This window comes from Montipora foliosa, chromosome 4 (genome assembly GCF_036669935.1).
Source record: "Montipora foliosa isolate CH-2021 chromosome 4, ASM3666993v2, whole genome shotgun sequence".
In the NCBI taxonomy this organism is placed as follows: domain Eukaryota; kingdom Metazoa; phylum Cnidaria; class Anthozoa; order Scleractinia; family Acroporidae; genus Montipora; species Montipora foliosa.
The window spans coordinates 15,486,500-15,496,385 of NC_090872.1; the positions used below are offsets into that span (position 1 = coordinate 15,486,500).

The following is a 9,886-nucleotide window of genomic DNA, read 5'->3' on the forward strand; positions in this document are numbered from 1 at the left end:
GTACCGGTATCATGTAAACACCCCCTACCATTTCGAGTGCACAGTTTATTTTGTATGTGTTAAGGATATTGCGGGGCGCCACTGAGATCGATCGTTAAATTGATACTTGTGAACTTTGAGACAGGGGCACAGAGAAAGCGTGTGTTTTTTTTTTACTCGACTGATATGAGACTGTGGTGAAATGTTGACCAATTGTCGAGATTAAAGCTGTTTGAAATCGTGGATTTATTTATTTATTATTATTTTTCGTTATTTCCCTGTGCTTATTACAGCAAAAGTTGGCACGGAATAACCGGAATCACATGGACAGTCCTAGAAACATGACTTAAAACGCAGCTGGGTGTTAAGGTTGTACTCATTTTTTAGCCCAAGGAGAGGCATGTTCATGTTCCAGTGGCAAGAACAATGCGCACACTCGTAAGATATTGTTGTTCTTGCCACGGGGCCACGGGAACATAAAATTCGAGCTAACGAGTAATTTTCCTTTTATTATATAGACAGGAATGTTTTACTCACCATTTTCTTTCTAACACCAAGCACAAACTTTAAAGCAAATTCTTGCAGCACCGCGGCAGGAATTTCTTCAATTTTCGCATTTCTTCTTCACTTGGAAAGAACTCTTGAATAATTTTTAGTTGTATAAAGTTTTAGAGCGACTTTCGTATGACCTTGAAAAAGTGTTGGCAATTTGTTTCACGGACGAATGTTTGACAACATTAAAACAAAGCTTCTCCTTATTCCCGCCAAGGAAACTCCTAATAGGGGCAGCAAACAGTTCGATTGCCCAATCACATTGCTGCATTTCAAATGACGTCAAACCGAAATGCCGATCGCTTTCCAGAAAGTTCCACGGGAGAGATGACGTTGTTTGCATCCGCGCTCGCTAAGCCAATGAAAATTTGCGTTCGTTTGTTTTTGTTCGATAAGCCAATTAAATGTTCTGCATTTTTGTTTACGCTCTGTTTTCACTTTTATTTTTCAAGGTCATAGGAAAGTCGCTCTATTCTTCGTGTTAGCATTTTCTCGTTTCTCAGAGAAGGATTTTACGCGAGCTTCAGAGAACTTCACGAATCTATCGCTCGCCGTTTTTCACTGACTGTTTGCACAAACAACAATGCAAAGGCGGGAAATGACGTCATCAATATCCTCACTAGTGAGGATATGGAAAATACGCCACTCGGGTCCCGGATGTAGTTTCGTATGAATTTTATGAGTGGCGTATTTTTCAGTAAGACACTCCTGTCTATACAATAAATGGTCTAGATAAAAGCAGTGAAGAAATTAATTTTAAGAAAAACACGACACTCCTGTTTTACAACAGTCATGTTTCGGCAGTTGCTTCTGCCATCTTCAGTGTGAAATGAACAATAGATTACAGTGAAATATAAATACTAGAGAAATTACAATGACAATAATTAAGACTATGACAGTAGTAATTCAAAATTTATTGTTCATTTCACACTGAAGATGGCAGAGGCAACTGCCGAAACATGTCTGTCAGTGTTCTAAAACTCAGAAGTGTCGTGGTTTTCTTAAAATTATACAATAAATATATTTATTATATAGATACTGATGAAATACCAAGATTTCTCCTTTTACTAAAAAATCATATCTTCACCGCGCGCATTTTTATTTTTCACATGTGAGAATATAGGTGTCGTCATGGTAACGAACACGTTTAGCCAATAAGACGCTAGCTTCCTCTTCATTGTACGATACTTTTGTGCCTTAATATAACTCTTCTCTACTACATTAACATTTTTATTGCAAAATTTTACATTATCATGATTTGTTTTTCATAACTTTCATATCTTGCTTCATGTTACACAACATACGTGTTTTAGGGGTTGGTGACCACTTTTTCATCATTTCGAAAATGAGTAAAACAAGTTGTTTTAAATCTGGACATTTCATCAATATCTACATAATAAACAGAACATTACATGGCCTCTTGGGGATACGAATTTTATCTTCTCGAGCAGAAAGTATTTCTCACTCGTTCGCTTCGCTCACTCGTGTGAGCGGATACTTTCAGCACTCGAAGATAAAATTCGTATCCCCGCGCGGCCATGTAATATCCTCTATTTCTTTCATTATAAAGGGAAGTTGGCCCGGAGTGACGACAGCCTTTTCTCTGGGTAACTTCAGCTACATTTTATAAACTGTCGCATAAGTTTGTCTTTTTTGAGAAGCAGTGTCAATGCATTCTGGTCTTATTCAATAATTAAAATTCGTCTTTGCTTTGACAAAGACCCAGAGACCCAATAGCGATGTCTTGTTTACAACATTGACGTCACATTTCTTTTGATATTGAGATTTGCCAACCGCGGAACAAAAGAAGTTATTGTTTCAACAGCCAAATAGCTTCTGGTTGGCAGTATTATAACAATCATGGGTGACGCAACCTGCCTTACGTGTCGAAGTTAAGTGAGAAGGCGGTAGCCGTTAAGCTGATTGACCATATGACAACAAACGGTCTGCACCTCAAGCTTCCGTCCGCTTATAAAGAGTATTACAACACTGAATCGGCCCTGATCAAGGTGAAACATGACATCCTGATGAACATGGAAGCGCAAAAGGTTACACTGTTGGTACTTCTAGATCTTAGCGCAGCCTTTGATACCGTGCACCACCAGGTTCTCCTTGATCGCCTGCAGCCAAGTTTGGAGTAGTTCACAAGGCGCTGGAGTGGTTCTCGTCTTACCTTGCTGATCGATCACAGCGTGTTGTTGTGAAAGGTGGACTTTCTTCTATCTTTCCGCTCAAGCAAGGCATCCCATAAGGCAGCAGTCTAGGTCTTCTTCTGTTCACGGTCTACCTTGGCAAGTTGTCTATGCAGATGACACACAGTTGTTCCTCGCATTCTCCCCAAACGCGCCAGGTGATGGCGAGGCTGCTATCAACGCTATGCGTAGCTGAATCGATGGCCTTCGTCACTGGATGGTTAGTGACCACCTCAAGCTGAATGATGATAAGACTGAGTTTTTACTCATAGGTACCAGGCAGCAGCTTGTAAAGGTTAACTTCGACATCATCCAGGTTGGCAGTGATGTAATACAAGCACGACCGTGTGCTAGAAAGCTGGGTTCGTGGTTTAATTCTACTTTAAGTATGTCCTCGCACGTTCGTCACTAAAGTAGGCGCTGCAGCGTTCTAACATCAGCCGCATCCGTCCGTTTTGGAGCACAGAAGATAAAATAACTATGGTCCACGTGTTTATCACCTCGCGGCTAGATTACTGTAACAGTCTGCTGTATGGTCTGCCCGCTTGCAAGCTTGATAAGATACAACGCGTTTTCAATGCTGCCATTCCAGAATCACCCCATTACTACTTCATCTTTACTGGCTTCCAGTGAAACAGCGGATTCAGTTAAAAGTTCTTCTTTTCGCCTTCAAAGTGATACAGGGTGTCGCACCGCCATAACTCAGTGAGCTTGTCACGGTTAAGGAACGTGGTGCTTACAACTTACGCTCATCCAATGGTACACTACTCGCGCCGCATCCACACATGACCAAGACAATCATTAGGAGTAGCCGCACATGCTTTGTGAAATCCAGCAGAACTAAGAAATACGTTCCACGTAGAGACTTTTAGCGTCCAATTAAGACACATCTTTTAGAGCTTCCTTAAATATTTAATATTCATTTAACTTTTTCTTTCTTTTTTACGTTCAATTTTATTGAATTCATTAGGTTTTTTACATTTTCAATTACACAGTCATTAGGATTTTACATTATTATACAAATTTATAGTTTTTAAAGAAACTGTGGTGCTACGTCGGTGGAAGAGTGAAACATGAAAATTTTGTTTTATCAAACGAGTTGATAAAGGTCGAATTACCACCGTGAAAGATTTGAAAAGCTGACGTTTCGAGCGTTAGCCTTTCGTCAGAGCGATTAGAGGAATTGTGGGTGTTGTTGGTTTTGTGAACACGAGGGTGTGGAGGAGCTTTGCCATTGGTGGAAATATGGTAACATAAATTAATGGAATGAGTTTTGTGAGGATGGAGTGTACCTAGTTGAAAGATGAATTTTAGTTCGAGATTTTTGCGGGCTTTCTGTGTTCCCGTGGTCAAGGATAGGCCGCAAATTGTCATGTTGTGGTGGGAGTGATTAGGAAGATTTTTAAAATGACACGCAACTGGTTTGACGCATCTGTGTCGTCTTTTTCTACATCTCGTACCTTGTTTCGCCTATGTAGATCTTCTTAAATAGTGTGCAGGTCATGCAAGAGATGATGTTTTCGGGGATGCATTTAAAGTGGTCAGTTAACGCATCGAGTGCGTGTATATTTGAAAGTTCCTGGCTTATTGTCAAGACACGTTTGAATTAAATAAGTGTTGGTAGAGAAAATATCTGTTTAGTTTCGGGATCATGGCGGAGAATTTTGAAGTTTTTGAGAATGACTTTTTTGACAGCACGTTTTTGGGGATGGTATGCGAGGGTGAATGGAATTCTGTTGGTTTTTCGTTCTGTTTCTAGTGCGGTTTCTTGATCGATTTCTTGGGCACGATGTTTGGAGTCAGGATAGCCACGTTTTTTGAAAAACTGGCACATTTCCTCGTAGTTGCTGTTAAAGCTGTTAAAGTCGGAGTCATCACTAGAGCCGGAGGCGCCTCAGTCTAAGAATCTGAGAGAATGTGTTGTCTAGATGAGAGGACGAATGCAGCAAATAGTTATGCCGGGGAATGTGTTGGTTTATAGCGTTCGCTAGTTGTTAAATTTTAATTTTATTTGAGGACGGTGACAACTATTGTTATTGCGCATACGTTCTGCGCATCTTGAGATACTCGGATTTCCTATCGGTGATGCTTACTAATACAGGGATATTTTTGCGCGGTTTAGAACTATCCGGAGAAAATACATCTTAGTAAGTACTCTTGGTTTCCAAAAAGAAAATTGGGGGTAACCATGCATTTTTGAGAGATAATTAAGCTTCAATTTGAGAAAGAACGCCATACATTGCTTTGTATTTTAAAGCTTTTTACAAATATTATTCATATATTATCTTTGAAAAATTCGGGGTTACCCCCAATTTTCTTTTTGGATTTTAATAACACTTGTTAAGATCTACATTCTCTGCATAATCACACACCGGGGCAAAAATATCGTTAATTAGTAGGCACCTTCCTTAACTGAAGTAATGAATTGGTTGAGTTTCTCTCTGCTGGAGGAAGTAGCTCCGACGGAGTCATTAATGAAACGTTTGTAAAGATCAGGTTTTGCATGGTTCGTTGTAGTTGGAGAAAAAATCACTGACCACTTTACATGTATCTCCGCAAATGCCATCTATTGCATGAACTGCACACTATGTAAGAAGATATAAATAGGAGAAACAGGGAGACGAGATGTAGAAAAAACGATACAGAGGCGTCAAAACCAGTTGCGTGCCATTTTAATCTTCCTAATTACTCCCTCCACAACATGACAATTTGCGGCCTATCCTTAGACCACGGGAACACAGAAAGCCGCAAAAATCTCGAACAAAAATTCATCTTTCAACTAAGTACACTCTATTCTTACGGAATCAATGAACGCCTCTCATTCCATTGATTTATTCACAAATTACCAATGGCAAAGCTCCTCCACACCCTCGCGTTCACAAAACCAACAACACCCACAAATTCCTCTATTCGCTCTGACGAAAGGCTAGCGCTCGAAACGTCCGCTTTCCAAATCTTTCACGGTGGTAATTCGACCTTTACAAACTCATTTGATAAGGCCAAGTTTTCATGATTTACATTTTTATAATTGCCTAATTTTATGATCTTGTAATGCGCGCTTGATCATTGCATGGAAAGCGAGCATTATGGACTCGAAAACATGCACAAAGTACTGCAGTGCTTATTCTAGAACAATTTCAAGAATCGTGACGATGCCATAAATTTGGCGTCCAGAAGCTAATGACGCGTGAGATAAGCAGACGCTAACCAAGGTAACCAACAGATTGAATAAAAGGGCGCGTTCGATTGAGAAATCTGGATTTAGATCTTAAAATCTGGATCTTGGGATTTCCAATCGAACACAAAATCCGAAGATGGATTTTGCGACGGATTTTGTTAATTGAAATCCTTACTCGACATGGAGTTCCAATTAGTGAATCTGCGACAAAATCCGTTTTCAGATTTTGTGTTCGACTGGAAATCCGGATTTCCCAATCGAAAGCACCCTTATCACATTACCTAACGCCAGACGAATTTCTTTGTCAACGAAGTCCTGTTTATGGACTCCAAAACATGCACAAAGTACTCCAGTGCTTACCCTAGAACAATTTCGAGAACCGTGTTGATATTGAAAGACTATGCCATAAATTTGGCGCCCAGAAGCTAATGACTCGTGAGATAAACAGACGCTAACCAAGGTAACCAACAGACCGTGAATAAAAATTACATTACCTTTTACATTTACCTTTTAGGCGCTGTTTCGAAAGTTAAGAAATTTTAAATAAACCAGCATGTTCGTAATCCTTGCAGGATAATCCACCTGCTGTTGAAAGGATCCTAGTAGCATGAATAAGTCCAAATAACCAAAACCAACTAATAGCAGTCAAGCCTGAAATGTGCATCCACGCGACACCTCCACTTTTGACATGAAAAGAGTTCATTCCCGGGTAAAGTTGTTTGCTCATTTCTGGGTGAGCGCGCAATGTGGCCTCACTGGAAAACGGTGCTCAGAGAGCGAATAATTGTCACTGCGTCCATTAAAACAGTTTAAATTGTGGGATTGGTATAAGGTTTTTTTGATAGCTTTCAGGACTGCAGTTTTCCATAACCCAAAGTCTTACCTGCACCCATTTTAACCAAATGTTAGAACAATAATAGCTTAATCCATAAATCATTTTGATGGTTTTGGAATATTTTGCCACTTGATATTTTCTTCAAAATTGGCGTGACTGAGGTTGAAACGACTAGCGAGCCTCCGTCGGGTCGAATCGAGTTGTGAGTTCGACAACGTACGTACAATTAGTAAGATATTTAAAATAGATTTGTAAAGTGTTTAATCCAACCTGACGTTATTTTGGGAATCGAACAGCCCACAAACTATTATCGACAAACAGGGTTAAAATATTGATGAGGTAACCAACAATAAAATCAATTTTGACTGAATAACTGTCACAATTACTACACTTAAGAAGAACGCCACTGAAGATGTCGACCATATGCTTCCCAAAGGCGTCGACTCGATTTTTCCTAATTGTTGAAATTGTTTTGTTAGTCCTATTAATAAATTGGAATGTTCCACTTTACTCTTGTTTTTACTGATCTGGAAAGATCAGTCAAATGTATAGAAGAGAAATATTGCACCTCTTGATGGTAGTCAAAAAGTTTTTAGTAATCCTTCGTAGACTTTAAAACACTCATAATTATGCGGGAAATGATTTGACTCGAAGTATTTTTGATCTTAACAGTAGCTTTAAAAACAGGGTAATCAGTTCAGATAAAACTAAGTTTTCACTCGCGTGTATTTTTGTCCTGGCCAACGACTTAATTTGCAGCACTTACTCTTTGCCTCCTGCCAAGAATTCACTGATATTAGTATTATATACTAAAACAGTGGATAGCGTTGAACTTGCGCGCTGACTGGCTACTCAAACTCCGGATATCCTTTGCTATTCACCTCCGAGTATTTCGCTATTTGTAATCTTTGCACCTCTACTTCGGTGAACAATTGTTAAATATGACTCAAATGAACCGGCTAAAAATTAAGCCAACTGATATATAGAAGCAGCATCTTTCTTATGTCTAATAAACCGACTAAATATACTTACATTCATCACTTCAAATCACAAAATCTCACAGTGTCTGATCCGCGGTAAATTGTTCTAGCTTGCCTGCTCAGTGCGTTGTCTGCGACTTAGCTATAGTCTTGCTGCAGATGAATGGCTTTTAAGCCTCGCGTTATGCAAATCAACACTCCCGCCCTCTCGTAATAATCCAACCACAGAATTAAACTTCTGTGTGGTTAATAATTGCAATTATTATACATTGTAGTCACCATCTGTCTTCTCATTGGCTAAAAGCCTACAGTTAATTCTGGGAAACAGCGCAACCTACAGATTATTCACTAATAGATCTGTAGTTACAGATTAGTGAATAATCTGTAGGTTGTGCCTGCAATGCATGATTTCCAAGAGCAATGTGTTTGAAAATAAACTGTGATCGCTGCGATAATGCGTTTGTCGTTATTTTCTTCAAAACAATGTATAATAAAACAATGATTAGATTCGGTTTTTGTGATATCCGGAATAATCAAGGTCTCGGTTAAGTGTTATCAGTCTCAGCCTTCTGCTTCGGCTGATAACACTTACCTCAACCTTGATTATTCCGGATATCACAAAAACCTCATCCACTAATTGTTTAACGTCGCAATCAATTAAATGCCGCCGCGTAACACGCGAATCAGGCCTTGAAGATGAGTCGTCACAGAAGCCTTCTGGTTGGTTATACGCAATCATACAAAACAGAGATGTACATCTGCTTACTTGTTGGTCTGCACCATAGGAAGGCTAAAATCCAACCTAACAAAATTCTTTTTACTCTTGGTTTTGTAAACTGAAATATTATAACTTCCTAAAGAAAACATCATTGAATTTTAATCAAAACTAGACCCTCCGTGAGGGTACACTGGGTTGCCTGTGGTACGTGCACCCTTCCAGACAATTTTTTTCAAGTTGGGGGGTCCATGAGGAGCTTAACTTGGGTCAGGAATGTGGGTCGCCGCTGTTAAGGTAAAAAAAAATTACCAAAATCTCAGTGGGAGTTGTAACAAGACTCACACTAAAAAGTCAGAGCAAGAAACAAAGGGAGAGAGAGGTGTTAATCTCGACACATTTGTTGGTCCGACTTCGTCATAAAGTTTTTAACGACGACAAATATCTCAAATTACTTTAAATTAATTTTGAGTGACGTGTCAAAATAGTTTAGAGGCACAATAAATCAATCTGAAATATTTTCTAAAACACGGTTTACAACGGCCAGCATCATGCAATTAAAAAATGGAAAATTATTTCTTTATTCCCTTTATTTCAAATTAATTTAAACACAGGCAAATTATATCTTAACTTTCAGGCTACCGAGATGCAACTTGTTTTGCCCGGCATACACTTTTCTCAACAGCAACGGTAAATTGGTTCTTTTCTGATTTTAAAGCAATCCATTTTCAAGTTTTATACTTATGGAACTCGATAACTGAGGAATAAAACTCAACAGCTATTACACCTTCGAACATCTGCTTCCCTAATTCTCCGGTTAAACATGAAACGTTAGTGATGTATTGGTGTATTTGTTAATTTAAACACAGGCAAATTATTTTGTCAGTTAACTTTCAGGCTACCGAGATGCAACTTGTTTTGCCTGGCATACACTTTTCTCAACAGCAACGGTGAATTGGTTCTTTTCTGATTAAGCAAACCTTTTTAAGTTTTATACTTATGGAACTCGATAACTGAGGAATAAAACTCAACAGCTATTACACCTTCGAACACCTGCTTCCCTAATTCTCCGGTTAAACATGAAACGTTAGTGATGTATTGGTGTATTTGTTAATTTAAACACAGGCAAATTATTTCTTAACTTTCAGGCTACCGAGATGCAACTTGTTTTGCCTGGCATACACTTTTCTCTACAGCAACGGTGAATTGGTTCTTTTCTGATTAAGCAAACCTTTTTAAGTTTTATACTTATGGAATTCGATAACTGAGGAATAAAACTCAACAGCTATTACACCTTCGAACATCTGCTTCCCTAATTCTCCGGTTAAACATAAAACGTTAGTGATGTATTGGTATATTTGTTAATTTAAACACAGGCAAATTATTTTGTCAGTTAACTTTCAGGCTACCGAGATGCAACTTGTTTTGCCTGGCATACACTTTTCTCAACAGCAA

General features: G+C 38.9%; 1 long non-coding RNA gene across 1 annotated transcript in view; it reads right to left on the reverse strand.

Annotated features, from left to right (window-relative positions):
* Positions 1-8,036, reverse strand: part of LOC138000010 (uncharacterized) — an 8,964-nt gene extending 928 nt beyond the window's left edge. The window contains exon 1 of the long non-coding RNA XR_011123044.1: positions 7,769-8,036. This is a non-coding gene — a long non-coding RNA (uncharacterized lncRNA). The remainder of the gene's footprint in view (positions 1-7,768) is intronic.
* Between the last annotated feature and the right edge of the window lie 1,850 nt (positions 8,037-9,886).